The 19373-nt window shown below is 39.2% G+C and overlaps 2 long non-coding RNA genes across 2 annotated transcripts in view; both read left to right on the forward strand.

Moving 5' to 3' along the window:
• The window catches only part of LOC129655363 (uncharacterized), a 60767-nt gene that overhangs the window by 5334 nt on the left and 36060 nt on the right, over window positions 1-19373 (forward strand). The gene's annotated exons all lie outside the window — the stretch shown is intronic.
• The window catches only part of LOC129655362 (uncharacterized), a 32001-nt gene continuing 21550 nt past the window's right edge, over window positions 8923-19373 (forward strand). Inside the window, exon 1 of the long non-coding RNA XR_008715928.1 lies at window positions 8923-9056. This is a non-coding gene — a long non-coding RNA (uncharacterized LOC129655362). The remainder of the gene's footprint in view (window positions 9057-19373) is intronic.

Here is a 19373-nt window from a genome sequence, read left to right on the forward strand (position 1 = left end):
CTTTGATCCATTTATTTGAACATTAATAAGATGTCTCTGGAGAAGGCAATGGCACCCCACTCCAGTACTCTTGCCTGGAAAATCCCATGGACGGAGGAGTTTGGTGGGCTACAGTCCATGGGGTTGCTGGGAGTTGGACACGACCGAGCAACTTCACTTTCACTTTTCACTTTCATGCATTGGAGAAGGAAATGGCAACCTACTCCAGTGTTCTTTCCTGGAGAATCCCAGGGACAGAGGAGCCTGTTGGATGCCGTCTATGGGGTCGCACAGAGTCGGACACGACTGAAGCGACTTAGCAGCAGCAGCAGCAAGATGTCTCTTCCTTCTAATTTCTGCTTTGCTCTTGCTTCAGACTGGCTGTCTCTGTTTCTTGGTGTCTTTGACGGGGAGTAGTATCACTGACACTTCAAAATTTTACATCTTACATCTTCAGACACTGGAAAGAAGCTGCTTTAATGAACTGTCCACATTCCAAAGTTCTCTGTCCAGAATTTTAGAGAGGAATTCATTGGTGTACTTCTCAGCCAATTAGATGTATCTCTAAGATAGTTACTTAGAAATAGGCAACATCCACAGAAACTATATCAGAGGACTTGCAAGAGTCAGTTTCCAAAATAGGGGAAGTAGGATCAGATTCTATAGATGAATGGTTCTCAAAGTGTGGTTTAGGGGACACTGGGGTTTTGAGGCCATTTTAGAAGATCCATGAGGTTAAAACTACTTTCTTTGTAATCCTAAAATGCTTTGTACCTTTTTCCAACTATCTTGACATTTGCACTGATATTAAAAAAGCAGTATAATGTTACAAAAGCAGCAAAACTGCAAGCACCTCAGTATGAATCAAAGCACCAAAACTTTAAGGTGGTCATTGTATTCTTTACATTGTACTCACAGCTACAGAGGCCAGTTTAATTTAGAATGCCCTTGAATAAACAGTAAAACTATTGATTTCATTAAATATTAATCCTGTTTACATGCTTTTTAATATCGATGTACCAAATTAGTTCTGCCATAAAGTTATTTCCCTGCATACTGTGGTAAAACGTCTGCCTTGAGGAAAAGTAGTTGCACAGTTGTTTGAGTTGCAAGCTGAACTAGCTGCCTTTTTTCATGGAATGCACTTTTTACTCTGAAGAGTAACTTAGAGAAAAGTTATGACTGTTCAAACTGGTGCTTTTGGAAGACATATTCATGAACAAAGTAAGGCTGCTATTTCAAGGGAAACAACTACAGTACTTGTTACCAATGATGAAATTAGAGCTTTCAAATAAAAATCAGAATTTTAGAAAGCTTGTATCTACTATTGTGAACTTGATGGTTTATAATACTTAACTGTTTCTCTGATGGAATATGAGGGGAGAGTAACAAATATGACTTATTGATATTATAGAGTCAACATATCAACATTTGGAGGATCTACATGACTAAACTAATATTTTTAAAATGACTCATGCACTGATGCTACAAAAGTGAAGTTGCTCAGTCGTGTCTGACTCTTTGAGATCCCGTGGATTGTAGCCTACCAGGCTCCTCCATCCATGGGACTGTCCAGGCAAGACTACTGGAGTGGGTTGCCATTTCCTTCTCCAGGGGATCTTCCTGACCCAGTGGAATTGAACTCCAGTCTCCCGCACTGCAGGCAGATGCTTTACCCTCTGAGCCATCAAGGAAGCCCAATGCTACAAAGATGATTGATAAAAATCCATACAGGGTTGACCAATAGATTTCAGTGTAACAGAGTATAGAAAATTTATTTGTATGTTTTCAGATTCTACATTGCAGCTTAACTTTAAGATATCACTAATTAACTGTTCGCTTAGATTCGAAGAATAAAATCCATAAAATTATCCAAATTTTTACATACTTCAGTCAAAATAGTATATCAAAATAGATTGACTATAGATGTGAAAAATGTGAAAAAAAAAAGATGTGAAAAATCGTTTAAGCCAGAAAAGTCTTCTATTAAGCTAGACATTAGAGAAATTTTCAGAAATGTAAAATAATGCCACTCATCTTATTAATTTTTTGAAAATGTAGTTTTTTTTTCACAAACTATTTTATATATTGCTGCTGCTGCTGCTGCTAAGTTGTTTCAGTCATGTCCGACTCTGTGCAACCCCATAGACAGAAGCTCACAAGGCTCCCCTGTCCCTGGGATTCTCCAGGCAAGAACACTGGAGTGGGTTGCCATTTCCTTCTCCAATGCGTGAAAGTGAAAAGTGAAAGGGAAGTCACTCAGTCGTACCAGACTCTTAGTGACCCCATGGACTGCAGCCCACCAGGCTCCTCCATCCATGGGATTTTCCAGGCAAGAGTACTGGAGTGGGGTGCCATTGCCTTCTCCGATTTTATATATTAGCATATATTATTTGTAAATATGTTAATACATAGATATTTGAAATTGTTCTCATTTGAAATTTCTAAATGGTAAATGTTAATGTATACAACTGACACAAGCAAATGACTTTGTGGTCCTCAATAACATTTGATTAGACTGATTCTGAGATCAAAAGGTTTGATCATTACTGCCATATATATTCACTATAGTCTTTAAATATGGATCAGAGCAAGTAAGGTGGATGAGAGATGATAGCACATTCCAGTGGGATGACAAGAAGACATGAAGCATTGTGTGGCCTATTCAGGACCTTAAGAAGACATGCAGATGGAAATGGAGTATGTGGAACAGATTATGGAGAGAAAGTTTGAAGAAGGAAAGGACTCTGCCAGTCAGTCAGAAGACTCTAAACTTTTAAAGTAAGAGAATAATGTGATTTTATTTGGATTTAGACATGGCACTTTGTTGGCAGCATGGAAAGTGGGTGTGTGTTGTAATGTCTGCATTCCCCCCAAATCTATATGATATTATGGTAATGATATTAGAGGGTGGGGTCTTTGGGAGGTGGCTAGGTCATAAGGGTGGAACCCTCATGAATGAGATTATTGCCTGATCAAAGAGGGTCCAGAGAGATACTTTGTCTCCTCTACCATACAGAGACATAGTGAAAAGTTGCCATCTATGATCCAGGAAGTGGCCTTTATCAGACACTCGATCTGCTGGTAGCTTTTGGACTAACTCTTGCTTGGAAAATCCCGTGGACGGAGGAGCCTGGTAGGCTGCAGTCCATGGGGTTGAAAAGAGTCGTACACGACTGCGCGACTTCACTTCCACTTTTCACTTTCATGCATTGGAGAAGGAAATGGCAACCCACTCCAGTGTTCTTGCCTGGAGAATCCCAGGGACGGGGGAACCTTGTGGGCTGCCATCTATGGGGTCGTACAGAGTCGGACACGACTGAAGCGACTTAGCAGCAGCAGCAGCTTCTAGGACTGTGAAAAATAAATGTTTGCTGTTTATAAGTACCCAGTCTATGGGACTTTGTTACAGCAGCTGGAGTTAAGAGAGTAGGCAATGGTATAGGATATGGGGTTGGCAAATTAAGATAGGAAACAAATTAGAAAGTTGTGGTGATATTTCACTATATACAAGATGAGAAACTGAATTAAAGCAATGGTTCAGTTCAGTTCAGTTCAGTCACTCAGTCGTGTCCGACTCTTTGTGACCCCATGAATTGCAGCACTCCAGGCCTCCCTGTCCATCACCAACTCCCAGAGATCACTCAGATTCACGTCCATCGAGTCAGTGATGCCATCCAGCCATCTCATCCTCTGTCGTCCCCTTCTCCTCCTGCCCCCAATCCCTCCCAGCATCAGAGTCTTTTCCAATGAGTCAACTCTTCGCATGAGGTGGCCAAAGTACTGGAGTTTCAGCTTTAGCATCATTCCTTCCAAAGAAATCCCAGGGCTGATCTCCTTCAGAATGGACTTGTTGGATCTCCTTGCAGTCCAAGGGACTCTCAAGAGTCTTCTCCAACACCATAGGTCAAAAGCATCAATTCTTCGGCGCTCAGCCTTCTTCACAGTCCAACTCTCACATGCATTCATGACCACAGGAAAGACCATAGCCTTGACTAGACAGTCCTTTGTTGGCAAAGTAATGTCTCTGCTTTTGAATATGGTATCTAGGTTGGTCATAACTTTCCTTCCAAGGAGTAAGCGTCTTTTAATTTCATGGCTGCAGTCACCATCTGCAGTGATTTTGGAGCCCCAAAAAATAAAGTCTGACACTGTTTCCACTGTTTCCCCATCTATTTCCCATGAAGTGATGGGACCGGATGCCATGATCTTCGTTTTCTGAAGGTTGAGCTTCAAGCCAACATTTTCACTCTCCACTTTCACTTTCATCAAGAGGCTTTTGAGTTCCTCTTCACTTTCTGCCATAAGGGTGGTGTCATCTGCATATCTGAGGTTATTGTTATTTTCCCCGGCAATCTTGATTCCAGCTTGTGCTTCTTCCAGTCCAGCGTTTCTCATGATGTACTCTGCATATAAGTTAAATAAGCAGAGTGACAATATACAGCCTTGACTTACTCCTTTTCCTATTTGGAATCAGTCTGTTGTTACATGTCCAGTTCTAACTGTTGCTTCCTGACCTGCAACGGTAGTGGGAAGCAAAGGGTATGTTTTTAAGATTTTTAGAAAACAGTATTGAAAACAATGTCATCTTGAGGGAGGCTATTTGGAGTAGATTTCATAGCTGGGGCCCTGTAAGAGGTGGGAGTTAGGCTAGATAATATCCCTGGAATTCTTTAACATGATGGTTCCCTAGTCATTGCTTTTAAAGGACTTGTGTCCAAATCCAAGGTTCCCAAGGTTTATTTTTGCAAATTTGCATTATCAGTTAAGATTGGGTTCAGCTGTACATAATAGGAAATACCAAACAATAATGACTTAAGAGTGGAGTTTATCTCTCATGCAAAAGATATTCAGGGCCAGGTATTTTCTACATCATATGGCTTTCATTCTCAAGGTCACCTGATTGTCCAAAATAGCTGCTGGAGTAATAATCATATCTGCATTCCAGGCTGGCAGCAGGAGAAAGTAGTACAGGTAAAATGGACTCAGTTTCAGCTGAGTCAGCTTCCTTAAGCAACTTTCCTGCTTTCTACTCACTTTTCATTATCTAGATCTTTTCAACTTTACCGCACTCTGCTGCAAGAAGGCAATCTTATAGCTTGGTTCATTGCCATCTCAAATAATAAGATTATTTTACAGTGAAAAAAGGTAGAAATGTTTATCAGCTGACATCCAACAATCTCTGTCACAAAGGTTTGTGTTCCCACCTTCTTTTCCCAGAGATGCTGTTATCTAGAATTCTATATCTTTTCCTGTTACTATGAGATCTTCAGTGGAAGTGAAGGAAATCTACTTTTTATTTAGAGGTCTCTTATCTGGCTACCCCAGGTTTCCATAACACAATCTGAGAACTAAGAGTAGAATAATTCTACTGAGTCTATACTATACAGTAGACTGGACTGTAATATAGTTTGCACTATATTATCATCTTTTAACTGCTTGTCCTGTTTATTTGCATCTTTCAGTCCAATTCCTTCTACACACAGGCAAGATTAATTTTTTCTAAAGGATATTTCACATCATGCTATTTAATTTGTCAAGAATATTAATTTCTTGTAGCCTCCTGAAGATTTACAAATGCCTTCAAAGCCTTCAAAGCCCTCTTGTAGTTTTACCAAAAGCAACACTTCCAGGCATTCTTCCCATATATAAGCTTGAGCCTAATGGGATCTAACCTGCTTTAGGAAATCTAACTTGTGTGGTTTTGTTCAAGTTGCTTTACTTTTTAGAATTCTAGCTGTGTACCTATGTGGGCCAGTGAAATCTACAGAGGATACATAGTATTTCTTGAACTCCAGTCCCCTCTCAACAGCTTCTTTGATGAAACGTTATAAGACCTAACTCTGCTGCTAAGTCGCTTCAGTCGTGTCTGATTCTGTGCAACCCCACAGACGGCAGCCCACCAGGTTCCCCCATCCCTTGGATTCTCCAGGCAAGAACACTGGAGTGGGTTGCCATTTCCTTCTCCAATGCATGAAAATGAAAAGTGAAAGTGAAGTCGCTCAGTCGTGTCCGACTCTTAGCGACCCCATGGACTGCAGCCCACCAGGCTCCTCCGTCCATGGGATTCTCCAGGCAAGAGTACTGGAGCAGGGTGCCATTGCCTTCTCTGAACTCTGTAAATATTATATTCCACATTTTATGCTTTAAGAGCATGTTCCTTCAGTCCATGCCCAACCATCTGTAATAGTCTTAAGGAAGGAAAGGTTCTTAGAAGTGCAAGAGTCTGGGCATGTGCGTAAGAGTTACCTCTATGTCTCTTACACAGAATTCTATTGTATGTTACTAACCTGAGTCCTTTACTTAGTAAATGGACAGTTTCTGTTGTTGTTAATGTTAATTGTGTTGTTTTTCACTATTATTATTATTTTTCCTTTGACCTTATTCTTAACCACCCAAATGCTTTTCTAGCTTTGAAAGAAGTATTGTCTGCACACACCTTTCTCTTTTATTTGGCATATAGAATTAACCTTACAAACTAACCACCAAAATAAATAAAAGACCTTGGAGGAGTACCAAGTACCTCCTTAGTATCAATACAGACAACTTTGTGTTCACATTGGTAAACTGTTTCTCTCCTTTACTCTGTGGGCTTTTTTGAAAGATGTCAGGATACACAAGTCCTTTAAAACATGCCTTTCACAATTTCTTCCTATCTGCTGCCACTGGACTTGTTCTGTGAGAACACAGTGGACTAGAATGAGAATACCTGAGATCTCTTCTCCACTTTTACCCAAGTGTAGCATAAATTGTGCAGGTGGTTGATTAAGAGTCTTATTCAACTGTGTGTTATTCAATTTGTAGGACATTTACCCAGTGGTACATGGTCCCATTAAATGGTATATTTTGAATCTGAATTTCCTCATCAATATATGGAAAATGGCACTTCTAGAATAGTTTATTTTTTACCCTCGCATCAAGAAAGTTAGGACATTGACCATTAATTAGCACCATTTAAAAGATTCAGATGTATTAAATAATTTGCTTAATATTGTTTTCCAGTTGAAGGTAAATCAATATCCATTCTCAGATTCCATTCTGTCTCTCTTGGTTTCAGTTTAGTTCTCTGTGGAATAGATGTGTAGTAATTTTCCTGTATCACTAGTCAATTTGCAGCACTGAATGAAATGAAAGATGTGAAAAATTCTGGCATGTGGTAGGTTCTTACTAGGGATTGGTCTTGAGAAATGTAGCTCCATCCTTTATCATCCTAGACTTTCCAATCACTGTTGGCCAGTATTTAGTCAGTCTGGTTAGTTTCCTGGTGGAGAAACACAGACCTTCATCCCTGATGGGAAGGAGCCCTTAATTGCCTAACTCTTATTGGGTTGGGGTTGCTGCCATTGCCCATCAGCAATTATTACTTGCTGTAATATAAACTTACAGCAATTATTAAACGTATCTTTAGTGGATTTCTTCAGTTACACATACTGTTTTCCCTGCTGACCTTACCTTGTTGTAACATTATTTTTTCTTTCGCCTGTTAGTCCACTGGAAGGAAGTGCCTAAAGTAGCCAAGTTGCAGTCACAGGTTTTTCTGTTCAGTGGAATCCTCATTGACTTCCTTGGTGGATATGTTCCCTATTTCTAGGAACAAAGTTGTGAGGGCAAGAAGCACAATTCTGTTAGTGAACCACTGGAGTTAAGAGAGGCCACATCTACATCCAGTTCTTGATAGCTGACTCTTGAACTCTAACAGTTATAGACACAGTACGATAAACTGTGTTTTGATTCAGTGCATATTCCATATTCTGGAAGTTGGAAAACAAGACAAAGTGCTATATTACTCATTATCCATTACAAATGCCACAAATATGAACTTCAACTATCAGCACTTGGCTTTACTTGGTCTCATGAAACATTTCCCATCAGGCTATACAACGATCTGAGGCCTCAGAGCATTTCAGAAGAAATGAGAAGGAGTGAGACTATTTTCTTGGCTCATTCCAATTTCCTTTATCTCACTGGTTAAAGATAACCTTACTGGGAATTAACACATGCACACTTCTAGGCTGTATCAACCATTCACTTAATACACATTATTACTAGCAGAATAGTCTTATTAGTATTATTATATAATCATTATCATTAATCTATGTTGGGAGAGAGAGGGGTACATAAATGTACATATATGTCTATGTATCTATTATCGATCATCTATATATCATAGCAAATACAATGACAAATGTATTTAATGGGGATATTAGAACACTAAGCAGGAAGAATTAATCCTCTTGTGGGATTAGAGGAGTTAACTAGGAAAAGGAAGATGACTTGCCTGGAAAGTGAATTTCAGTCACAGAAATAGCATGAACAAAGACTGAGTCAAGATAGAGCATTAAATGTTCAGGAAAGCAGTTTAGCACTATTGAGACCTAAGTTTTATTGAAATTTAAATCAAGGTGGTCAAGTAGGGAAAACATTGTATACAGGGATGTATAATTCTCTTGAGAAAGACAAAATCATTTCAAATATTGGTAACTTGCTAAGTTGTTACCCTTTCTGTGCTTCAACTTTCTCATTTGCATAATAGGAATAATAACAGTACCTACCTAACAGATTTGTTGTTAGGCAGGTAGCAAGCATTCAGCAGGTGGCCTGCTGAATGTTAGTAGGTGGCCGTGAAACATTTTCAGGGACAGAATGACATGGGCAGATTTATGACATTAGTATAGAAAATAGATTGGAGGGACTTAGGGCCAAAAGCAGAGATATGAGTTATTTGCTGATAAGATATTATAATAATCTAAGGGGTAATGGTGGCCTAAACTAGGCTAGAGTTAGTGGAAATATAAAATATTTTAAAAGTATATGGTCAGGCTCTTCAAGATGGCTATTTTCTGTCTCTCTCTCTCTCTGTACTTTGGTTGCTTGATCAGGCCCTGCTTCACTCACATGACTATCCAATCCTCTTAATTACAGGACTTAATTAGTCTCTGGCAACTGGGAAGCCCACCTGATGTCAAATCCTCCTATAAATTGTAGGCTTAGTCTCCCCCAAGGAGCAAAGACTGCTGGCACGTCCTTCATGCTGTCTGCTGCACACAGTGGGGTGTTGCTCCAGGACTTTTATTCAAGTATGTAAGATCCCCCTGTCCCATAAACCACTGATGTCACTGCTGCTGTCTCCAGGCTCTTCAGTCTCAAGGCCAGGCAAACACAAGGCATTCAAGCCTGTGGGTTGCAGCCCAATAGAAGGCTAAGTGTACAGACGACTTAGTAGTAATTGGAAATGGTGGATAAATGGGAAGGCTGACTCAAAGGTCACATCCAAGATTTTGGTGTGGGTGACTCAGTAACTGTGATGAAAGCAAGTAAGATAGGAAATACAAAAGGAAAGAAGAGAGCTGAGAGTTTTACTGAGGATATTATCAATAGTGCTGAACTGGAAAGGGCAAAGAAAGAAGAGGACAGAATGCACTCATTGTATTGGTATTGTGATCCTAATGATAATACTTTTGGGGAAGTATTCATTATTATCTCTTTACAGAAATGAAAACTGAGGCTCAGATGTTGTGAGAATGTATCTCTTAAGGTCACACAGCTGTGTAGGTCCAGCATCCAATGTGGGGTATTCATTCTCTAAACACAACAACAGCTCTAAATCCTTAGTAGGTGGGACTGTGGGTAGTTTTCTTAATCTCATCATCACAGATTTAATGCCAGTAAAATAGAATGATAATAATCGTAGCTAATTTCACAGTATTATTGTATCAGATGAATTAAGACAAGTGCTTAGAACTGTCTTGTACATTCTGTATTTCATCAAGTATCAGAGATCAGCAATTGATAGACTCATCATTCCTTTATGTACCACAAAGAAAGAATTCTGACAATTAAACTATGATGCATCATCAATTGTAAATTACATTGCTATTTCAGAAATTTTGGAATATGAAAGAATGTGTTTTAGAATTTATGTAGTATGGTAATGAATACTCAAGAAGCATTATGTAGTACATCATTATAATTACAGTTATTATTTGTTATAGTTGTTATTTGTGAAAATCACCAGGAGATGATGAACCGAACAAAATCAGGGCAAGGTCAAAGATGACTTCCTTTTACTGATAATATGACATGGTTTATAAGATGACCCCTGATTCTCCTATTCTTCTTTCAGTCCTTATCAAATTCTGGGATAACTGGACCTAGACAAGGGGGTAGAAGACTGTGTATTCAGGGCTTCTTCTATGGTTGTGCAGATTGTGTACTGGACAACACAAGGAGAAGGTCATATGGTATATTGTATGAATCCAGCTCTCCAGAGTTGAGCATTCTATGTCCTGCTTGGATCTATGTTGTTGCCTGCATGAATCTTATAACCCAGCCTATCTCTGACTCTAACACTGCTGAGCAAGGGTCAGAGCCCAAAGCTTAGTTGGAGAAAAGGAAAGAGATGGGTTTCCAATCAGTCTTGAGATTAAAATTTTAAACTGTGCTCTCAGTTATGAAAAATAACTAGAAATAAATCTGCCCAAGGTATCTGTAAGGAAATCAGAAAGGGTGATCTGTCAAAATTGGGTTGAAAGTATTAATGACAAAAAAGCTAAAACATATTCATGTTTTTACCACACCATATTGAGAATCCTCAATAGTCTGGTTATGTAAAATTGAAAAGAAGTGGTGTTTTGACCCAGAGAAACATCTACTTTTCCTAAGGGAAACAGATAAGTGATAATGAGCTAAGTGCTATTGGAGAAGAAAGTTCTAGCAGATGCAAAGAGAAGGCAGGCGTTAGTCCTGCAGGAGCAGTAGAGAAAACTTCTTTCAAAAGTTTTAAACCAGCCTAAAATATATTAAGTGGACTCTAAAGCCATGTCTGATTTCCATGAACAGTAAAAGAATACACCTGTGGAAGAAAAGTCCTTAGGTAAAACCTGTGTGCTATGGACTGAATGCTTGTGTCTACTCCTCACCACCAAAGTCATACCTTGAAGCTCTATCCCTCAATGTGACTGAATTTGGAGATAGTGCCTGTGAGGTGATGATGAGCATTAAATGAGGTCATATGGGAGGGACCCACATTTGATAGGACCGGTGTCCTTATAATGGAGAAGGCAATGGCACCCCACTCCAGTACTCTTGCCTGGAAAATCCCATGGACGGAGGAGCCTGGTGGGCTGCAGTCCATGGGGTCACTAAGAGTCAGAAACGACTGAACGACTTCACTCTCACTTTTCACTTTCATGCATTGGAGAAGGAAATGGCAACCCACTCCAGTGTTCTTGCCTGGAGAATCCCAGGGACAAGGGAGCCTCATGGGCTGCCATCTAATGGGGTTGCACAGGGTTGGACATGACTGAAGCGACTTAGCGGCAGCAGCAGCATCCTTATAAGAAAGGGAAGAGACACTCCAGAGCTTTCTCTTTATCCGGCCTGTCCATGCTCAGAGAAAAGACCACGTGAGACCAAAGAGGTGATCTAAAAACCAGAAAGAGAATGTCCATCTGAAAGAAGCCCAGCAAGGAATTAATCTTGGACTTTCAGTCTCCTGAACTGTGAGAAAATACATTTTTGTTATTTAAGCCACCAATCTTTGGTATTTTTTTATGGAAACCAGAACAGAATAATACACCTTGCCTACTCTAATTCAACTAATTCTAGCTCTCAATTATAATTTTAATCCATAATTCTCCAATCACACAGACTAGTTTAGCTTTAGCTTTGTTTTTTTATCCATCAGATTTCATTAGATTCTTACCGCAGTCCAGTGAAAATAAGCTATTTCCCCTCTTTTACAATGTAAAGAGAATGTGGCACAAAGAGTTTCAGCTCATATAAGTTGCTCTAAGTGAGTTGCTATTGCTACTCAAATCCAAACACCATTTTAATGTCAGGGAAAGGGTCAGGAGCTTGGTAACCCTAGATCATGACAGCCACACCTCCTCTCTTTGGCTGTATGCTGTGGCAATTTACAGAAGAAAGACATAAGGATCTTTTATTAGAAGAGCAAAGCTTCTAGAGGTTTTGAAAAATTTTCAAGCCTTAATACTGTTAGATTGATTTTAGGAGGAGGACAGGTCATAGGGAGAAGCAGTTATCCCATGATTGCAAAGAATTAGCCTAGAACATATTTGATTTATCTTCTAACTAATCTTTCCAGGGATGTGTTTTCCAAGACATTATACTAAAACATCAATTAAGAGCCTTATCAGGCATGGTAATACCTCAGGTGCAGTTCACAAAGTGCGATTCTTAGAGTATGAAGGCAGCTTCAAAACCATCAAGCAATCACGCTCAGCCAGTGGTGGTACAGAAGCAAAAATAGCGCAATTGGCATTTGGAACTATTACCTGGAAACTCTTGTTTGGGTTGATTCAAGAGTCCAATTTCTACAGCAGAATTGAGAACTCCATTTGCAGAGTGCCCTCCCACCTGCCAGATTACTCATCATCTCCAATCTAACCCACAGTCCATCTTCCCAGCACTCCTGCGGAATCTCAGCAGGGTCCTTAAACATCCTATGAGGCCACAATTCTGGGGGAAAACTCTCCACTAATCCTCTCCTACTACATTTTTTTCTTGCCATTCTTCAAACTGTATTTAACATTAATTTGTCATCTGGATTGGTTATTGATCGCGCTAGAGCAGTTTGAGGAACTGGCTAAAAGACTTCACTCTTTAAAAAGTTTCCTTGCTTGAGTTTACAAAGAATGTTAGTGGGTTGGAACTGCCAGAGTGGAAGAATTTAAGGAAACAGTCTTGCCCAGGAATAGCCAGCCAAGCACTTCAGCATTTTCCTATTGAAAATGAACAGAGCTCCTTACAGTCACACAACTATATGCTATTACAAAATACCTTCTCATATAGGATCGTAGTTTTTCTCTTGTGTCTTTTTTCCTTCCCTTTTCAATTGCCTCCTCTTCTCTTCCTTCTCCCTCTTCCTCCCTGCTTTCTTTCTACCTTCCCTCTCTTCCTCTCCCCTATCTTCCCTTCTTCCTTTCTTTCCCTTCTCTTCCCAATCTTTTCTTCTGCAAATATTTAATGATTGCTGGACACTGTACATAAAATAATGTGAATTTAGAATCAAGTCTTAAAAAGCTAAATGTTTGTGGAACTGACAAGTAAAGAGGTGATTCTAATCTAAATTGATAAGGGCTATAGTTGGAAGTATGAAATGTTTCTTAGTCAAGAAGCCCCAAGTAAGCTGGGTGCCAGGGTGAGGGCAAAGTCAGGAAAGATTTTCTGCAAAAGGTGACCCCTGAACTACTTCTGAAAGAACAAATTCAATTTAGGTCAGTGACAAAGGGAAGGAATAATTTTCTAGGAAAAGGGACCAACAGTGCAAAGGACAACAGATTATGTTTGCTTTCGGCAAAATCCGAATAGGTATATCTGACATTTTTGAAGGTGAGAGAAGTGGCCAAGGCAGTCAAGTTGAAAGTCAGAGAATGAGAGGATGAGAATCTCTTCAGATAGGCAATGGTGAAATCATGAAAGCTTCTGTATGTGTGACATAAAGGAGCCTAGATTTAATCTTGAAGGGAATGGAGTATTCTAAGAAGGGAAGCGTGGCAGTCTGCTTAAATCCTAATCAGATTTTTAAGTCCCTTGTCTGCCTTCAAGGTTCAACCAATATGTTCACAGTGTTGTTGCATTCTTACACTTCACCTGACCTCTACGTTGCTGTTGCTCCACAGAAGTAGGAGAGGAGTTGCTGAGTCAGCGCTGCAGGGAGGTGTGTGGGAGGAACATGGATTATTCATGGCGGCCTGTGCAGTGTTCCAGGTGCAGCCACGATTACTGTGGACTGGGACCATTTGTAATGCAAAAGCATGGCAAGAAAATCCATTTTCTCATTTTCAGAGCTGATTTTATCTCCATGCTTCTGCCCATGTTACAAATTTAGGCTGATAAAGTGGAACAGGAGACAGAAGAACAAAATAGAATTTCTAACTACCGTTTGCCAAAGGATTTCTTAAATGTCAATTTATAAACTCATTTATTTGGGGGAAAAAAAAAACTGATTCAGGGAATATATCTTGAGGCCTTGTGGTACAAAGCAGGGTAGAATGAGTTTTGAAGTCAGACAAATCTGAATTTGAGTTATGTAAACTTGAGCAAGTCAGCTAGCTTCTCTGCACCACAATTTCCTTATCTGTGAAATGTGAGTAATGATGCAATGGAGGGTGGAATTATTGGTGGAATTATTGGCCTTAATTCTTCACTCCTTCCTGGATCCTTGACTTTTTTTACCTTGTGACTGCAGTCGCTCCTACTAGAGGAAAATCTAGTGGGATACATATTTTCTTGTCCTTTTATTTTCAGCTTATTTATATGACTTGCTTTGGGCAATGGGATATGGAGGAGGAACAGATACAGTATGATGAACTTAAAAGTAGCCCCATTGTTCTTTTACCTTCTTGCTTTTATGTTATTGCCAAAAAAAGAAATTTCCCTGGGATTTTGCAGCCTCCTCCGTCTGGGCTCCAATGAAGCATACTTACACTGAATCTGCAGCAAGGATTCAAGGTCAGCAGAACCTGTAGCTTGAATCGGATGTGCCCCATTAACTCATAGGCAGGTAACCAAGAGTGAATAATTTTCACTTCAAGTCATTGAGCTTTGTGGTGACTTGCTAGGTGGTAATAGCTAACTGATACAAACACTGTGGTAGGCTGCTTCTGAAATGGCTCCCATGATCCCTTCCTCATGTAGTCATTCTTTGTGGTCCTCTCTTTGTGTGTGGGCTGGATATATTGATCTAGTCACTTGCTTTAAGCTAGTAGAATATAGCAAAAGTTCTGGCGTGCCATCACTTCTGAAGTTATGTTGTACAAGATTATGACTTCTATTTTGCTGACACTTTCACTCTCTCTGCTTGCTCACTTTGAAAAAGAAAGTTGTCATATGGAAAAACCCACATAGACAGGAACTGAGACAGCCTCTGGCTAACAGCTGAGTGGAACTGGGGCTCCTAGTCAACAGCCTATGAGGATGTGAATCCTGCCAGTAAACATGTCATAAATTTGAAAGCAAATCTAATCCCAGTTGACCCTTCAGATGAGACTGAAGCCTAAATGGATACCTTGATTACAGTTTTGTGAGAGACCCTGAAAGAGAAGTTATAGCTGAGCTTCAGCCGTATTCATGATTCTGTGAGAAACTGTGAAGTCATAAATATCATTTTATGTCACTTACTTCTGGGGTAATTTGTTATACAATTGTTGGTAATGAATACACTTGCCTTGGGGTTTCCCAGGAAGAATAAATGAAATCACATATTTAGGCTGTCCTATGGACAGTGATGGGGCTTCCCTTGTGGCTCAGCTGGTAAAGAATCGGTCTGCAATGCAGGAGACCTGGGTTCGATCCCTGGGTTGGGAAGATCCCCTGGAGAAGGGAAAGGCTACCCACCCAGTATTCTGGCCTGAAGAATTCCACAGACTGTATATCCGTAGAGTTGCAAAGAGCTGGACACGATTGAGCGACTTTCACTTTCACTTCCATGCAGAGCAATGGCACCTAAAGATGTTCATGCTCTAATGATGGGAAACTTACATGGCAAAAGGGACTTTGCAGGTGTGATTAGTTTTACAGACCTTAAGATGAGAAGATTTTCCTGGGTTAGCCAGTTGTCCTGATCTAATCTCATGAGTCCTTAAAAGTAGAGAATATTTTCTAGCTGTGGTCAGAGAGAAACAGAGAGATGTAATAATGGAAAGAATGTCAGAGAGATGCAAAGTTAGAAGTATGAAACCCACTTTTGCTTATTTTGAAGACAGAGAAAGGCGGGGGGTTGGGGGGCATGAGCTAAGGAATACAGGTGGCCTCCAGAAGCTGAAAAATGCAAGGAAACGGTCTTCCCTAGAGTCTCCAGAACGAAATATAGTCATGTTGATATCTTGATTTTTTACCCCACTGAGGCCAGTGCTGGAGTCTGACCTATAGAACTGTAAGATAATGAATTTACACTACTTTCCGTACTAAGTTAGAATTCATAACAGCAGCAATAGCAAATGAATACATAGGATAACCTATTTGGGCTTAATGAATGAATTTTCTTCTCCATTTTGCTCTCTTTATTCACATTTAAAACAAGTGGATTCAGCTCTGTGTAAGAGAGCTCTGTATGTAAACGTCATAGCATTATTTAAGGATTGCTGGGAGATTATCTGTAAGCCCTTAGAACAATGCACATAGGAAGCAGTGAAATGTTAGCTATTATCATCATTATGATTGTTATGGTTGGTGTTATTGTTCAGTCTCTGGATTCAGTTCTCTGCCTCAGGAGGAAACACAGTGATCTCCATTCCATTGAGGAACTAGGATATAGGCAATGGTATTGGACATTAAAACTATTTTTTCTGGGAATCTCAATGCTTAAACTTAAAACTTTGCTGCAAAAAATTTAGAATCACTTGTTATAAACTTGTATTTTCCTGAAAAATAGTCACAGTGTAAACATTTCTTTTGTTGCTAAAAAGAAGTCTCAGGATGTGAGAACTGTCCTCAGTTATCTCACGGGCTGTCATAAGGAGGTAGAAGCAGATATTTTTTTTCTTTCTGTGTGATCTCATTTGGTGGAAAGGGCAATGGGTAGAAGGTTCAGGAAAGCAGAAGTACTGGTACTGCCTAGAACCCCAGACCCCCTAAAAAGAGGCTTATGAACTAGGAAATGAGCAAAAATTAGAATATGAAATGTTATCATAGATATGATGAAATGCATACTTTTAGTCCCCAGAAGACATTTATTCTACAATCTCTTTTCCTGAAATAAAGGTACAGACATAGTTTACACAAATCATTTTTACTGTAGCATTAGTTAAAGCAGCCAAAACAAAATAAAACAACAAAAAAGAAAAACCATTGCCCTTTGGCTATGAAGAAAGGTTGAGTCAATCAACACACATCCACTTACTGATTTACTCATTGCTGCTGTTCAGTCGCTAAGTCGGGTCTGCCTCTTTGTGACCCTGTGGACTGTAGCACATCAGACTCCTCGTCCATGGCTGTCTCCAGGCAAGAATGCTGGAGTGGTTGCCATTTCCTTCTTCAGGGGATCTTCCTAGACCAGGGATGGAACCCACATCTCCTGCATTGGTAGGTGGATACTTTACAATCGAGCCATTAGGGAAGCCCATTACACAGACATGATTCAATGTGAAGAGCTTAAATGACATGGAAAATGTGGTATAATTTTAAGGCAAATAATCAGCAGAAGGAACTGTATATTCAATTAGATAACTACCAAGTAAAACAAACCAAAGTATGCTCAAAGAGTAGAAAACTATAATGGAATATATATATCATTGATAACAGATGTTTCCCTTGAGGAGTGAAACTCTGATTAGTTCTCTTCTTTCACTTTTCAATTCCATTTTTTCAATATATTTTCATAATGTGCAAATAATATTTTTGGATTGAGAATATAATATACTTCATTTTAAAAATTAGATTAAAGGTGATTTCAGAAATTGTTTTTCCCTATACATTTTTATTGTCCCCAAGGGGCTCTGGAGACTCCTCTGTGTTCACATATATGCCCACTTGAAAAACTCTCTGTATAAATTATTCAAAATAATAAATGTATACATAAACCAATAAATAGAAATACCAAAAAGTTTCCATCTTTATCAAGTACTTACCAAGTATGAGTGATGAGAGTGTTAGTAATGAGATTTTCCTTCATTATTGAGCAGGAGAGATAGATGATCTATCATTTCCTGAATGTTTACTATATGCTGAACAATTTACATATGTTCTATTTATCCTCGAAATTGACATGCAGATTAAGTATTATATTCTCAATGCTAAGGTATATAAGTTAAAGTTTACCCAAGGTTGCCTAAATAGCCTACCCAGACAGGTATAAACCATGTCTATCTGTTTCCAATGCCTTTGTTCTTCTCACTATCCCAGACTATATAAAGACTGCATACTTAATGCATCATTTTCTCTACTCTGACCAAACCACTGCCTTTGTCTTGTTATGAAAGTGATTGAGCCTTCTCATTTCTCAGTTACGTTATATTCTTTTATGATTCCTTTGGCAGTTCTATGGTGGATTAGGCCCAAACTGAAGTTGAATACTCTATTCTTCAAGGTGTTGGGATTTCCATACTATTTTACTCTCCTGGCTGATTTTCTTCTAGACTCCATGTAAATATATGATTCATAAGTCAGATATTCTCTACCTTATTTTTAATTTTATTGCAGAAGAGTTTATGAAGCACTGCTTCCTCATAGTATAGTTTGCTAAGTGATCTTAGTAGATTGGTGCAGCTGACACAGCTGATCTTCTAGGTAACTGGCTCAAGGGCAGTCAAGGGCCTGGCATTATAAATCCATCCAATAGGTATTTTAATCACCAAATGAACCACTTGGAGCTAACTTCAGTGAACTTGAATATAGTACATAGAGAGAAATAGCAGTTAGTTATGAGGGGAGAAGCCATAATGCAGATAGGAGCTACTAGAAGTTTGAGGTGACAGAGACATGAATATGAAAGTGTGAGTAAACAAAAAGACTAGCCAGGAATGTGTCGGTAGCAGCAAGAGAAGAATGGGTGATTCACAGTAATGGCAGACATCAAAGAGGGACACTGGGCATTTACTTCCAGTGTCGCAGAGGCTGGTCACTGGAATGGCCTCCCAGTTCTCGAGCAATATTCTATCCACCTGGAGGATGGGATCTGCAGCAACTGAAAATTTTTCTCTGCATCTTCTTAAATAAATAAAAACTCGAAGCAAACCAAACTTATTAATGTGCATATATGTTTATTCCTAGTTATTTGAAGAAAACTAGCCATCAAGTTGCATCTGGCTGAAGGGTATAAGGTCTTTTACCCAGAGCCCATAAGACTGACCATTAAGGAATGGGTAAATGATAATGCATAGCCAGGAGAAGTCCCTTCAAAACCCCCAATCCTGGAATCCATCTTGCTCAGGGAAGAGAGGAAAGAAGAAGAAACACTAAGATTATTTCCTATTCTCAATTTTTTTCTAAACCTTGGACTTTCTTATTTTTTTTTCTTTTAACTAATACAGTGAACAGTTGATGTAGGTAATAGTGCAATACCTCAGATTATGGTCCTATCTATATTCCACACAGGCTTGGTGATATGGGATTCAAAAATTGAAAGCCATGCCCTATTTGTGTCCATATTCACTGTGTGATTTCTGGAAAATCACTAAACTCTCTGGACTTCAATTTCTTCATCCATTAAAATAAGAATAATAACAGTCTTTGCCTTCCTAATCTTAAGGACTGCTCTGCAAGTTAAAAAAAAAACACAATGAAATTGACAACTATAAAATAATTGAAAGAGCTAGTATTTTTGTCAATTCCATCAAAATGCTAATAAGTCATTTTCTGAATTTTAAGAGTTTTAGTAAAAATTACTTAAATATATAAACTTCACTGTTTAGCCGTGTGGATCATTTGCTAGC

The sequence above is a fragment of the Bubalus kerabau genome, chromosome 6, assembly GCF_029407905.1.
Source record: "Bubalus kerabau isolate K-KA32 ecotype Philippines breed swamp buffalo chromosome 6, PCC_UOA_SB_1v2, whole genome shotgun sequence".
Lineage (NCBI taxonomy): Eukaryota > Metazoa > Chordata > Mammalia > Artiodactyla > Bovidae > Bubalus > Bubalus kerabau.